This window comes from Erythrolamprus reginae, chromosome 2 (genome assembly GCF_031021105.1).
Source record: "Erythrolamprus reginae isolate rEryReg1 chromosome 2, rEryReg1.hap1, whole genome shotgun sequence".
NCBI classification, from domain to species: Eukaryota; Metazoa; Chordata; class Lepidosauria; order Squamata; family Dipsadidae; genus Erythrolamprus; species Erythrolamprus reginae.
The window spans coordinates 228,293,113-228,308,840 of NC_091951.1; the positions used below are offsets into that span (position 1 = coordinate 228,293,113).

General features: G+C 41.2%; 1 protein-coding gene across 2 annotated transcripts in view; it reads left to right on the forward strand.

Annotated features, from left to right (window-relative positions):
- The first annotated feature begins 1,238 nt into the window (after window positions 1–1,238).
- Window positions 1,239–15,728, forward strand: part of PRAG1 (PEAK1 related, kinase-activating pseudokinase 1) — a 57,250-nt gene continuing 42,760 nt past the window's right edge. The window contains exon 1 of one of the 2 annotated variants that reach the window (XM_070742171.1): window positions 1,239–1,484. The gene's annotated coding sequence lies outside the window, so the exon portion shown is untranslated. Of the gene's footprint in view, window positions 1,485–13,448; window positions 13,508–15,728 lie in introns of those variants that run through there. The other variant, XM_070742172.1, reaches the window with a different exon arrangement.

The window sequence follows — 15,728 nt, forward strand, 5'->3', positions numbered from 1 at the left end:
GCACAGTGGTGCTCTTATGCCCTCCCCCCCTTACAGACCTAGGAATGGGGTGAGGTCGACTGTAGACAGTCTAAGATTAAAGTTTTGGGGGTTTGGGGAAGAAACCAGAGAGTCAGGTAGTGCATTCCAGGCATTGATCACTCTGTTGCTGAAGTGGTATTTTCTGCAGTTCAGTTTCGAGCGGTCGACATTGAGTTTGAATCTATTTTGTGCATGTGCGTTGTTGAGGAAGCTGAAAAAATCATTAACCGGTAGGACATTGTAATAGATGATTTTATGAACTACATTTAGAACAGATCAAAGGTGAGGTAGCTCTAGGTTTTCTAAGCCCAAAATTTCAAGTCTGGTGGAATGAGGTACAGGGGTACCTCTACTTAAGAACACCTCTACTTAAGAACTTTTCTACATAAGAACCAAGTATTCAAGATTTTTTTGCCTCTACTTAAGAACCATTTTCTACTTAAGAACCTGAGCCCGGAAAAGTTTCCCAGGAAATTTGAGAACGGCACGAAGGCCCGGCCAGTTTTTTGCCATTCCCCCTTTAATCCCTGCCATCTTGGGCTTTTTTGGGCTGCCAGAGGAGCCTTTCAGTGGCGCTTAAGGAGGCTTTGGCAGTCCAGAGCGAACAAAGCATTTTCCTTTCTCGGGGCACCGCCTCAAGAGTCCCTCTTTTTTTTAAGCCTTAAAGTTTTGCATTTTTTTTATTCCCCTCACATTACTTTCTTCCTTCGGCAGCAACTGTCCTCCTCCCACCCAAATTCCGAGCTTTTATTTCTTTCTTAATGGGTTTGCACGCATTATTTGCTTTTACATTGATTCCTATTGCTTCTACTTAAGAACTTTTCTACTTAAGAACCTGGTCACGGAATGAATTAAGCTCTTAAGTAGAGGTACCACTGTATTCTGCTGCCAGCAGAGCAGCGAAGGAATCTTCTTGTGAAATATTTCTGGACTCTCTCAATTGTATTAATCTCCGATATGCAGTGCTGGTTCCAGACGGGTGAGCTGTTTTCGAGGATTGGTCTGGCAAATGTTTTGTATGCTCTGGTTAGCAGTGTAATATTGCCAGGGAAGAAGCCAGGCAAGATTAGGTTAACAACTCTTAGTGCCTTTTTGGCACCTAAGACGCCACTCTCCTCAGAGACACCAGCTAACCAGGCGCTTCTGAGGGAAAGCCCAGGCGCGCTTCCTCCGGTGCTGGGGGGGGGGGGGGCAAGAAGGCGGGGCGGGCAACTCTTGGGGGGGGGCGGAGGAAGGAGGAGATGGAGGATTCCTTCGCTGCTGCAGCAGCGGGAGGAGGAGGAGCCGCCGGCCAATCTTCCGCGGCTGAGGCGCACACGCGTGCACGGCGCCCCAAGTTGTCCCGCTTCCTAAGCCGGCGGGGCGCTCGGGGAGCGTCGGCCGGTGGGGAAGCAGAACGGATAGCCCCGCTCGCCTTAGCCAGGAGCTTCGGCTTATGGCGCTGCAGCCGTATGTCTGGGACGGTAAGTTTGCCGCGGCGCTCCCTTCTTGGCCGCGGGTGCACACCGGGATCCGCCGCCGCTCCGCAACGCCAAGAAGGCGAAGTTTCCTCTCGCCTGGGGTTGTTGGCAGGAGGCAGCTTCCCCACGAATGACGTTTGCTGAGGCAAGAGACAGGCGCCCATTCATTCTCGGGTGCCTTCCTTTCGGAGCGAGACCTTGGCCCCCAAAGCGCCCTCGGGAGTCCTCGTGGCAGCGGCCGAGGAGCCGCGTTTGCACCGCGGGGAAGAGCAGGAGGCGACTTTGCACAAGATTTCTTCTTAGGAACAGGCAAAAAAAAAAAAAAGGCTGAGCCCGCCTGGCTTTTGTTTTGGGGGCAGGGCGCTTTGCTCGGAGCCCTTGCCGTGCACGTGCGGCGTGTTCTGTGAGGTGCCTTTTCTCCGCTTCGGTGGGGAAGCGAGGAGCCCGAAAGGTGCGTTTGCGAGGGGGTTTTTTTTTGCGCCCTGCGCGGGAAAGGAAAGCAATGTTTTTTGCCCCTGCGTTGAAAGGACGCCCGCCCGCCCCGTGCGCGAAGTGACAGGGCTCGCTCAGCTGTTCCCTACGGAATCCTTGCGGTGCCTTCGCTGAGGGAAAGAGAAGTCTCTCCACAAACACCCCCATCGCCTCCCCGGGGCTTGAATGATGGGCTTTTAAAAAGTCAGGTTTTCGTTAGGTGCTCGAATTGAGGGGGGGGGGGAAAGGAGAGGAAATGTTCCTAATAAAGCTGTAGGGCTAGAAACTATGGTGGGGATTGGTAGTATAACCTCTTTTTCCCTCTATTTCAAACTCGGCAAACTTCAAACACCCCCCCTCCCTTTCCCCCACCCCCTGAGTATTTCTGGAATGCGGCATTTACAGGCTTTGTTTGGTCTCTTACCTCTGTATTGCTCAATTATTTTCAAGTTGTCCATTTCCTTAAATCTTGTTGGATGTAAGCTACATTTTAAACTGTCTTTTCGTTTTAGCTGAACCTTCTGGCCGTTTTTTGCTTTTTTAAAAGTTATCATTAATGGGCTTGTCACTGACTCATTTCCATATAATTTGGGGTTGATGGATTCCCCTTTCTTGAACAACTCAGATGTAAAATATTTCAGATTTTCAGGAAATATTTCAATATTTCAGGATTTATTTTTTTTAAAATAATTCAATATTTCAGAGAAAAAAAATTATTGAAGGCATTCCTTTCTGACTTCATTCCAAAAAGCTTAAAAGATACACAGAAGCAAGCAAAGAAGCTAATGTTTATGTATTCATTTCGTCTATGGCAAAATAAGCTAATGCAAATATTGAAATGTAATAATTTTTGTTGATTAATTTGCAAATCTAGCCCTAAATTTGATATAATTAAGGTTTTTTTTCTTCTTCTGGGCAGTTGCCAGAAATCTGAATTGTCAGGTTTTTGCCTACCAAACTGGACCTTTTCAATTTCTGGTTTATAAACTAGAGCAAAGCTTTTTTGAATGTACAATCTGTAGTGCACTAGAACAGTGTTTCTCTATCTCAGCAACATGCTGCCTAGGGAATTCTGGGAGTTGAAGTCTATACAGTCCATATAGCCTGAAGTTGGCAAGGTTGTGAAAGACTGCTAGATGCTTGATAAAGCTAATTCTACTGCCTGCTTGTGACTGCTAAAGTAATGCAAAGTGTCACACACCTGGCAGGCCTGGTTTGTCAGGGATCCTTGTAATATTTTTAGTCCCATGCTGCAATTTCATTTTTCTCATATTCTGACATTTCATCTCAGTGAATTTTAAAGTAGACACGTTTATACCTGCTCCCGGTTTTATCTTTTACCCGCGGGGATGACCCAGCCATTTTAGTTCCACTGATTTAGTGGGTTTAAATTTCTCCTGCTGAAGTGAATAGAACTGATTTTGTTCATTAGTTTTTGCATTCTCTGTCTTTAGAATTTAGCATTTTGAGTCTGGGGCAGAGGTAGGTTCCTGCCGGTGTGGTCCAGTGTGCCGCTTCTGTAGTGGCCCACCGATGATGCAATTTGGTGTGACGGGTCTGGTGCTGTTTTTACGGGACCGTGTGCACCGCCATCTTTTTTTCCTAATTTTTGGGCAATTTTCACCTCTGCGCATTCGCGGAAGGAAAGTCATCCCTCTGTGCATGTGTGGAAGCCAAATCACAGGAGGGGATGTGTGCGTGCAAAACATCACAACGGGCACCAGCAAGAGGAGGATTAATTATTCCACTAAAATAGGCCTAACATATTCTGCATAAGGCGCCATGGGTGATGTTTAGTCATTGACCAATTATTTTTATTATGTTTTTATCGATTTTATATCTGTGTTGTTCCATGTTTTTATGCCTTTATGAGGCTAACTGCCAGGAGCCTTTGTGACAGTGTTCAAAGCCAATAAACAATAATAAATTTGCAACCATCCACATTCCTTCCAGGAACCCACTTATCTCTTTGTGCGTGAAATTGTCCCACTTTTGTTGTAACTGTTGGGTGCCCCAAAATAAAAAGTGGGTCCCCTGGGCATTACGCCTGTCACTAATCACGGAATCACTAATTTATTTATAGTGACTAAAGCCCAAGCCATTTTTGCTGAATGACCTGCCATAACCGTGAATTATGCCATATGGCCTGTCATTTTGTAACCGCTCTTATATTTCACTGATAGCTTTGTGACTTTTCTTGCCACAAGGTCTGAATGCAATCTCCAGGGATTTTTTGAGAGGGGTGGGAGTGGGGCCTCCTAGGAAAGCCCTATAAAAAATGAATGCATCTGTGCATATCCTGTTGATTTGCCATTCCCATGTTAGTTCAAGCACCAGCTGATCAGAACAAATAGTAATATTATTATTGATCCGGGCAATGAAGAATTAACAGATGGAGCTGCCAATCTAATATCCAGCATTTCCTTTACACCTCCAAACCTAATATATGTGTACTTACCTCCCAAAGCTGTTCCCTTTTAGAAAGAGACGATTGTGCACAGCATTGGAAAAAAAGTTAATTAACCAACTAAATTAGAGGCAGAAGGTAAAACAAAACCTAAATAAAATCTGGTCAACCTGAGTCCCATTCATCAGGATCTCTCTCTCTCCCCATACCTTTTTAGCCTTGCCAAGCCATGTTTTCAACACTTCTGCATTGTGGTTCATGCATCATCTTTTGCTATTTTGATTTGTCATGTGCCTCTTTGAGAAGATTGCATGAACTGTATCAGCCACGTCATCCTTGGTTTTCCCTTTCCTTTAAGCCCATTCACTTTTCCTTCATGCATTTGTTTTACCGTTTCTTCCTCGTTCATTCTTGCCATATGGCCGGATCATGTCAGCCTTCTTCTTTTGTACTCGGTTTAGTTCCTTAGCCACATTCTTCAGCGCTCGTTCATTCTTGATCTGAATTCTTCTTGTTTTTATCAGACACATTTCCCTTAGTAACCTGTTCAACGTAAGGTAAAGTTTTCTCCTTTACCTCACATCATGCAGAATGCAGCTGCGAGAGCAATCATGGCCTTCTCTAAATATGCCCATGTTACTCCAACACTCCGCAGTCTGCACTGGTTGCCGATCAGTTTCCGGTCACAATTCAAAGTGTTGGTTATAACCTATAAAGCCCTACATGGCATCAGACCAAAATATCTCTGGGACCGCCTTCTGCCGCACAAATCCCAGCGACCGGTTAGGTCCCACAGAGTGGGTCTTCTCCAGGTCCCGTCGACTAAACAATGTCGTCTAGCGGGACCCAGGGGAAGAGCCTTCACTGTGGTGGCTCCGACCCTCTGGAACCAGCTCCCCCCGAGATTAGAACTGCCCCCACCCTCCTTGCCTTTAGGGAACTCCTTAAAACCCACCTCAGCCGTCAGGCATGGGGGAATTGAAACATCTCCCCCTTGCCCATGTAGTTTCTGTGTATGATTCGACTGTGTGCTTGTTTTTTATATATTGGGGTTTCTTTTGGATTTTTTAACCTAAAACTGTAATTTAGATTGCTAAATATTAGATTTGTTACTATGTATTGTTTTTTACCATTATTGTGAGCCACCCCGAGTCTACAGAGAGGGGCGGCATATAAATCCAATAAATCTAATCTAATCTAATCTTTCCAGTCATGACCAACTCTAGGGAGCAGTGCTCATCTCCATTTCTTAGCCAAGGGAACCGGCGTTGTTTGAAAACCTTTCTGTGGCCATGTGGACAGCATCAGTAATGGGTTGCTAACTGGTACGCGCCACACTGTGTACCGCCTGTGTACAGGCGACTGGTGGGAGAGGACACGCTTGTGCATGAGATTTCAGTGGTTTTTTGCCTTTTTTGCTTCTGTGCATGCACGGAAGCAAACAAAATTGCCAAAATCTCAGGCGGCCATGCAAACCTCTCACGAGATTTTGCCTCCTGCGCATACGCAGAAGCAAAATCTCGCTCAGATGTGCACGTGCGCACGCTAATCACCCAGAGCTGTGTCCTCATCACGCCAGTAGTGGCGGTGAGTAGGAACCCCCGCCTGGACAGCATGACTGTACACTGAGGAGCACAGAAAGCTGTTACCTTCCCATCAAAATGGTACCTATTTATCTACTTGTAGTTGCATGCTTTTGAACTACTAGGTGGAAAGGAGTTGGTGCAAACAAGAGATCAACTTGTTAAGTGAGCACTTGGGTCTTGAACCCAGGCTGTCAGCTTTCCAACTGAAAAGTTTAGCTTCTTTAACCAGTGAGCCATTGGGCTCACCCCCCTCCCACACTTTTATGTTTCTCCTTAAGTACCCAAGTCTCATTTTCATATAACAAAACCAATAGAAGCCCACTATTATACACAGGAATGTTTGTTTGTTTTTTCAGCAAACATTCTGGGTCTTAGCTGATGGAATTTAAGAAAGTTTTTGAAATAATTTAATAACTAACTTAAGGGGGGGGGATAAAAGTTGTACATTATTTTATGCTGGGACATAAAAAAAGGGATGAATGAAAGGCAGAACAGTAAATATAAGTAGAAAGGAAACAATTAATTCAGCCACACCCCAGAAGTATGGGCTAAAAGTAGTTGAAGGACAGATGTCCTGGCTGCTTCTAGGAGGTTAGATTAGCCAGACCTTGATTTGAAATGATGCATTGGTTCTTTAGCAGGCTAGCTGGGTTTTCATCATATTGCCTGCAATTAAAATAATTTTATATTTCATGTTTAACATTGTCTAGATCCAATCCTGTATTCCTGTGCTTAGGGGGTATTGCTGTCCCGTATTTGGAAGAAAACACATGTAGTGTATTATTTTCTCTCTCTAAGATTGCTGCTTCAGAGACTCTACCAGTGATGGCGAACCTTTTTTGGTTCGTGGGCCAAAATGCGGGACCATGGGGAGGCGGACTGTGTGCATGCGTGCCCACACCCATAATTCCATGCAGAGCCCCCCGCACATGCGTGCATAAACACACACACAGAGCACACAATGGGAGGCCCATTTTTTGCTCTCCCCAGGCTTCAGGGACTTTATTTATATACAATTCATTGTACAGTATATAAATTGTTTGTTTGTTTGTTTGTTTGTTTGTTTAGTCAAACAATTATAGAGTGGTAATTTGTACAAATAAAACATTAGATAAGTAATGATAAAAAGTAACAAAAGAAGACAATAGGACAGGGATGGTAGGCACAGTGGTGCGCTTATGCACGCCCCTTACAGACCTCTTAGAAAGGTCAATTGTAGATAGTCTAAGGTTAAAGGCTTTGGGATTAGGAATAGAAACCACAGAGTCAGGTAGTGCATTCCAGGCGTTGATTACTCTGTTGCTGAAGTCGTATTTTTTGCAGTCAAGTTTGGAGAAGTTGACATTTAGTTTAAATCGATTTCGTGCTCGTGTGTTGTTGCGGTTGAAGGTGAAGTAGTCGTTAACAGGTAGGACATTTTGGTATATGATTTTATGAACTACAATTAAGTTGGAACGAAGACGACCGAGTTGTAAGTTGTCTAAACCAAGAATTTCAAGTCTGGCGTAGTAAGGTATTTTGTTGTGAGAAGAGGAGTGAAGGACTCTATTTGTGAAATATTTCTGGACTCTCTCAATTGTGTTGATGTCAGATATGCAATGTGGGTTCCATACAGGCGAGCTGTATTCTAGGATTGGTCTGACAAATGTTTTGTAAGCTCTTGTCAGCAGTTCAAAATTACCAGAGAAGAAGCTGCAAAGGATTAGGACCTGTGAATATCTCTGGATAGGGCAATGTGGTCTAAGGGGGGGGAGGGGGGAGAGAGCAAATTAATTAAAATAATTAAAATTATAAAGGAGTCAAGTTGTTTTTAAAGCCTAACATAGTTTTTACTGTATGATCTTGTGGGAGATAGTACTATAAATTTCGTAAAATATGAAGAGAACTGTATCATGGTAGTTAGTGCCATAGGCATTTTTTGGATTTCAATATGATATTACTGCAGTAGGATAATATGGCAACCATCTGGAAACTATTAAACAATTGAGAATTTGACTATTGCCCACAATGAGATGTGTACATTGTAAATGGAGATTCCAGAAATACTGCATTGCATCTGCTTAATAGAAATTACTTCAAATCATTCTGTTAATTATGAGAAGAGTCTAGAGTTAATCTCTGACTTAATTTTAACAAGACTTGAAAGCTTATGTGGAATTTTCTAATTGATGACAAGATGATCCTAGTAATTAGAGATCAGGTAGTCTTACTTCAATCTGGAATGTAGTAATGGAGAAAAAAAATATCTGAAATGGAATTTAACGAATTTATATCAAGGGAGGTTTAAAAAGAGAAATGTAAAAATGTCAGATATTCTGGGGTTGGGCTACTCTGGCTTCTTAGTCCGATAACCTAGAAACACTTAGAGGCTGTGGTATCTGTATAGCAATAACATCATCGCAATGAAGATCAACCTGGTCTCATTCATCACCAGAGATAATTGTGAGAGCTTGGATCCTTCTGAGGCCAAAACGATACCACTCTTGTAAAAGAGTGAAAGATAGCATACCCTGGAAGGAATGTCAGTGTTTGCAGAAGGTGCTATAGATCTACTTAAAATAGAACATCGCCACCACCCAAAATAGGCCAAAACCCCCCTCTTATCATACTTATCAGCCATAAAGGAAGACAGAATGTTGGGAAGAATGCAATGGAAAGCCCTGCATATGTCGAAGTGGCAGAAACCCTAAACTGGCATTTTTCATTTTGCAAATTTTCTGCAGACTAAGTGGTTGCTAATATAGCTGGTTAGTAATATATCAATTATCATTATTTATATAGCCTTAATTCAATTCTTGGAGGAATTGAAATGCCACCAGTTCTTGCAAAAAAAACCCTGTTTAAATAGACTATTACAGATTACAGAAGAATTGCAACTAAAAGAAAAGGTGATTTTTTTTCCAGTTAAAACTCATATCACTGTATGTTGTAAAGGAAATTACTATATTTGTGAACCATAGCCCCATATCTGTCACACAGAATGCCTTAACCAATCTCAGAGGGTGCTCATTAAAATATTATGAAGTAATAGGGCTGAAGTACTTTATTCATTAAGAATACATTGGACAATGTGATGGTTGTACCAGTACTTAATCCCTTATGATGCTATAAATTCTACCAATTCTCTGTGTGTTGTTTTGAATATTTGGGGTGCATAAAAGCATCATGAGATAGTCCTACTTTACACTGCACTGGTAAGACCCCACTTGGAATGCTGAGTCCAATTTTGGTTACTATGATACAGAAAAGATGCTGAGACCTGGGATGGCGAACCTGCTAGCATCAAAGCAGGCTGGGAGGGTTACCAGTGCATATGGTGGGGGGGAGCATGAGGGGTCACCCACGCATGCGTGGACAGCATTCGCATGTGCACTTTTTTGGCACCAGCGGAAGAAAAGGTTAGCCATCACTGCTCTAGACAGAATGCAGAGAAGAGGAAAAAAGAGGATTTAAGATGAATGGTTGTGGAAACTAGGTATGTCTGATGTAATGAAAAGAAGGACTAAGAATGACATGATAGCAATCTTCCAATACTTGAGAGGCTGTCACAGAGAAGAGGGAGTCAACTTATTCTGCAAACTACTCAAGCGCAGGACAAGAATGGCTGGAAAATTATTAAAGAGGGAGCCAATTTAGGATTAAGGAGAAATTTCCTAACAGTGAGCAAAATTAATCAGTGGGACAGGCTGTCTCCAGAAGTTGTGAGTGCTCTTTCACTGGAGGTTTTCAAGAAATTGGACAACCCTTTAAGAATTGTAGAGTATCTCCTGGTTGAGCAGGGGGGTTGGAATAGAAGACCTCCAAGGTTCCTTCCAATACTGTTTATGTTCTATCTTCTATTATTGAAAAATAGGAAAAGTTTTGCTACTACAGTATTAGACAGTATTCCATTATTTATTGGATTGGACCAGAATAGAATAGAATTCTTTATTGCCAAGTGTGATTGGACACAGAAGGAATTTGTCTTTGGTGCATATGCTTTCAATGTACATAAAAGATATGTTTGTCAAGAATTATGAGGTGCAACACTTAATGATAGTCTGGGTACAAATAAGCAATCGGGAAACAATCAGTGTTAATATAAATTGTAAGGAAACAAACAACAAGTTACAGTCATACAGTCATAAGTGGGAGGAGTTGGCTGATAGGAATGATGAGAAGACTAATAGTAATAGTATTGCAGCCTCAGTGAATAGTTTGACAGTGTTGAGGGAATTACTTGTTTAGCAGAGCGCTGACATTTGGAAAAAAGCTGTTCTTATGTCTAGTTGTCTTAGTGTGCAGTGCTCCATAGCGCTCTATTTGTTCGTTTATTTCTCGAATTTATAGATTCATCCATCTCACAGTGATTTTGGGTGGCACACAGAATTAAAATACAAGAACAACAAATTGAATAAACAAAGCAATTTAAAATGACCATTAAAGTCCAACGAAACAGCTAAAATTTTAGTGAATACACAGGAGAGCGCAATCCAAACTTATAAACAATACAATCATTTTGCAGCTTTTATACTTCCATGGAATCCACTGGCCAGCGACAAAAACCAGATTTAAGGGCCTTCTAGAAGGTTAACAGAGTAGGAACCAATCATACCCTAGGAAGGGCAATGATGTTCTAAAGGGTAATTGCCATTCAACATCATGTCAGCATTGCACTAATACAACAGATGTGCGGGACCCAGGGGAAGAGCCTTCTCTGTGGCGGCCCCGGCCCTCTGAAACCAACTCCCCCCAGAGATTAGAATTGCCCCCACCCTCCTTGCCTTTCGTAAGCTACTTAAAACCCACCTCTGCCGCCAGGCATGGGGGAATTGAGATACCCTTTCCCCTTAGGCCTTTACAATTTTATGCATGGTATGTCTATATGCCTGTTTGGTTTTTATTATAATGGGTTTTTAATTGTTTTTAGTATTGGATTATTATTATATACTGTCTTATTATTGCTGTTAGCCGCCCCGAGTTTCCGGAGAGGGGCGGCATACAAATCCAAAAAATAAAATAAAATAAATAAATAAATAAATAAAACAGTGATCACAAAATACAAGATGTGAATGTTCAAAATATTTTTGTTAGAAAGTTTTAATTTAATATGCAGCATGTTTGCCTATCCTAGCACTAGAAGCAATTGCTTCTAAAATTGCTGATCCACCTGGGGTGGGGGTGAATAACAATTGCTGCCAGGTGACTAGACAGGGACCTAAAATGTTGGTTCATTTATTTTTCTGTTTCAACTATACATTAGTCAGTAGGTTTTGTAAATCCCCCCCCCCCAATCACTGCACATATATAAATCGATTCTAAAAATTGAGATAAGCATAAAAAAGGTGGAAAAAATACATGTACGGAAACTATTATAGTGGGCTTTTAGCAAAGTCTTATCTTTTCACCTCTTCAGAAAATAGCTAGTGTTTCAAAATCTGGCAGATACCTGTTATTTATTTAGGTGCTTTCTTGAACTTCCAGATGTTAACCTTCTGTATGTGTTAGATTCACATTATTTTAGCATTGTTACCATATTTAGTTACGTAAAACAGGAACTGCTGTACTTCACAGGGTGAGCTCAGCTTCCCTCTGTTTTTTTCACTGCAAATGGTATGCATCATGGTGAGTAATTCTTAGAATTGTTTTCCTTCCCTTACACTTTATTTCATATGTTTCTGTAACTTAAAGTTCATTATTTGAAGCACAAAGACACACGGGCAGAATTTGGAAAATCTGAAAGAAGAATTCACTTGGCTTTGTGCAATCAGCTTCTGCAACAAGCACATAGAGCCATTTCATTTTTAAAGAAATTTTTCTGATGAATGGATTGCTCCATGATGTTCCTCTACTGTGTTTTTCCATCCTTCTTGAACAAGGATGCAAAAATTGAATGTCTTGTAAAGGGGAAAGGTCAACAAATTAGGTTGGGGATTTTTTTCTATTCTATGGAAACGGGCTTCATATTTTGAGCCATTTACGAAAGAGATGAAAAATTACAATTTCAAGCCATTTCCCCCCATAATAACAATGCCAATGAATGAGACTAAGCTGAAATGCATTATATTTACATATAATGTACAGTACATATTTAAACACTGTATAAATGCATACAATGTACATTGTACATTGATAGCTCAGCTGACAATTTCATATATTGACCCTTCCTTTTTCCCCCTTTTACTCTTCATCTTTTACATTCAATCAGCACCTAAAAAACAATAAATTATTGGACCCAAATCAGCATGGCTTTACTGAAGGCAAATCATGTCAGACTAATCTCATTGATTTCTTTGACTATGTCACAAAGGTGTTGGATGAAGGTGGTGCCGTGGATATTGCCTACCTGGACTTCAGCAAAGCCTTTGATACGGTTCCACATAAAGAGCTGATAGATAAATTAGTGAAGATTGGACTTAATCCCTGGATAGTTCAATGGATTTGCAGCTGGCTGAAGCATAGACACCAGAGGGTTGTTGTGAATGGCGAGTATTCTGAGCAGAGTCAGGTTACAAGCGGTGTGCCACAAGGGTCTGTTCTGGGTCCTATTCTTTTTAATATGTTTGTGAGTGACATAGGGGAAGGTCTGGTAGGGAAGGTTTGCCTATTTGCCGATGACTCTAAAGTGTGCAATAGGGTTGATATTCCTGGAGGCGTCGGCAATATGGTAAATGATTTAGCTTTACTAGATAAATGGTCAAAGCAATGGAAACTGCAGTTTAATGTTTCCAAATGTAAAATAATGCACTTGGGGAAAAGGAATCCTCAATCTGACTATTGTATTGGCAGTTCTGTGTTAGCAAATACTTCAAAAGAAAAGGATTTAGGCGTAGTGATTTCTGACAGTCTCAAAATGGGTGAACAGTGCAGTCAGGCAGTAGGGAAAGCAAGTAGGATGCTTGGCTGCATAGCTAGAGGTATAACAAGCAGGAAGAGGGAGATTATGATCCCGCTATATAGAATGCTGGTGAGACCACATTTGGAATACTGTGTTCAGTTCTGGAGACCTCACCTACAAAAAGATATTGACAAAATTGAACGGGTCCAAAGACGGGCTACAAGAATGGTGGAAGGTCTTAAGTATAAAACGTATCAGGAAAGACTTAATGAACTCAATCTGTATAGTCTGGAGGACAGAAGGAAAAGGGGGGACATGATCGAAACATTTAAATATATTAAAGGGTTAAATAAGGTCCAGGAGGGAAGTGTTTTTAATAGGAAAGTGAACACAAGAACAAGGGGACACAATCTGAGGTTGGTTGGGGGAAAGATCAAAAGCAACATGAGAAAATATTATTTTACTGAAAGAGTAGTAGATCCTTGGAACAAACTTCCAGCAGACGTGGTAGATAAATCCACAGTAACTGAATTTAAACATGCCTGGGATAAACATATATCCATCCTAAGATAAAATACAGAAAATAGTATAAGGGCAGACTAGATGGACCATGGGGTCTTTTTCTGCCGTCAGACTTCTATGTTTCTATGTTTCTATCTTTTCCCCTTTTCTTTCAATGTATCATAGAGCAAAGTATCTTTTGGCTCATCAGAATATGGACTTATGATCAGATCATCTTCAGAATGTGAGCTTCTTAAATTTCTATTGTGACTAGTTATGCGGACATTCATAAACATATGTGCATATGCATGGGTTTTTTTCTTTAATACATTTTTGCGAATGAAAAGAGCATTTTTATTCTAGTTGGCCTCCATCATTTAGGAATCTAAAACTATTGTTTCAGTAAATAAAATTCAACAGGCTACAGTATAACTTAATTGAAGGGTAAGAAGATTTGGAGTTAGCAAAAGTAAGCAAGCATATTTAAAGAGTTTTATAAAATGCCTTAATTAAATAAAGTTGTACTGAACAACATTCCTAATTATACCTGTAGAATTTCTTTTATTGTGCCTAGAGAAAATCTCTATGGAAAAATCATTTAAATGAAAGCAGGAATTTTCCAGAGTATATAGTATACTAAGCAATAATTTACTTGAATTTAGAATGATGAAAGTGAAGGAAACAACAAAAAAAAGTATATTCTGGCTGGCTCTAGCTACTATTTAGTTTAGGGTTATAGGACTGAGCTGAATGTTAATCAGTAGTTTCTTTATAGAGCAGTGATGGCGTACCTTTTTTCCCTTGGGTGCCGAAAGTGCGCGTGCCCACACCCATAATGCAATTCTGCCACGCCCCATTCCCCCTGTGCATGTGTGTATGACGTTTTGTTTTTTTAAATATTAGATTTGTACCAGTATAATATTGTTTTTATCGTTGTTGTGAGCCACCCCGAGTCTTCGGAAAGGGGCGGCATACAAATCTAATAAATTATTATTATTATTAAATTATTATTATATGCTGCCCCACCCTTGCATGTGTGCAGACGCTGCCCCTCCCTGCTGCCCCGTTTCCTGACTTCCAGTGGGCTCAGGAGGCCCATTTTTTGCCCTCCCCAGGCTCCAGAGGCTTTCTTGGAGCCTGGGGAGGGTGAAAATGCAAGCCGAAAATCAGATGGCGGGGTGCACACATGCGTGCTGGAACTGAACTAGGGCAACGCTCGCATGCCAGCAGATAGGGCATAGCTTCACCATCAGAGTTATAGAGTATTTACTGTGTATGGCACTCAAATGACTCTTCTTTTGGGGAGGTCAAAATTAGAATCAATTCCGATTATTTATTAATTTGTTTGTTTGTTATTAGTTAGATTTCTAAGCCGCCCAACTCCTTTCAGACTCTGAAACATAGAAACATAGAAGTCTGATGGCAGAAAAAGACCTCATGGTCCATCTAGTCTGCCCTTATACTATTTTCTGTATTTTATCTTAGGATGGATATATGTTTATCCCAGGCATGTTTAAATTCAGTTACTGTGGATTTATCTACCCCGTCTGCTGGAAGTTTGTTCCAAGGATCTACTACTCTTTCAGTAAAATAATATTTTCTCATATTGCTATTGATCTTTCCCTCTGGGCGGCGTACATCAAATTTAAAAACAATAAAACCCCTAAATATAAAACCACTCATTCTTCCTGGCCAGAGCTAGATGATGCTTCTCAACAGCCCCAGGCCAGTTGATTCCAGAGGACCGGAGCCACCACAGAGAAGGCCCTCCCATGCAGCCCTTCCAACCAACATTGTCTAGTCAATGGGACCCAGAGTAGGCCAACCCTGTGGGCCCTAATCGGTCACTGGAAGGTATGTGGCAGAAGACGATCCCGTAAATAGTCTGGCCCTAAGCCATGTAGGGCTTTATATACTTAAGTACTTAATGCATAGGTAGTTAATACTTATTGAATTAATCATGAATAATGATTAATTGTATAACAGTTCAGGCAAACATGCTAAATAAGAAGGGTTTAAGGTAGTGTCTAGTCAGGATCCCCACTGGAGTTTCCTAACACATTCAAATAAACCCGGATTCTACACAAAAATATTCAGATTTTTTAAATCCCACAATAAATTTGTTTTAAACTAAAATATTTTCACATATTTCATATGGATAGTATTAACTGTCCTGTTGGCATATTGCAGCAGAAGAAATTCCTGGGACATTGATTTTCCAAGAGTGTAGCTTTAGTGATAATTCTATATAGGTGTAGTAGAAGAAGCAAAGACAGTTATGAGGTTTTCCTATGAAAAGCACCTTAAGGAAAAATCCCTTTGCCCCGGGCCACCCACTGTCCATTGTCCACCAATCATATACAGTCAGTTTCTTTTGAGAACAGTGTGTGTTTGAGAGGTTTCTCAGCATTTGACCTTGAGGTGTAGAAATTCTCTCAGACCAGCTCCTCATACATTTTAATCAC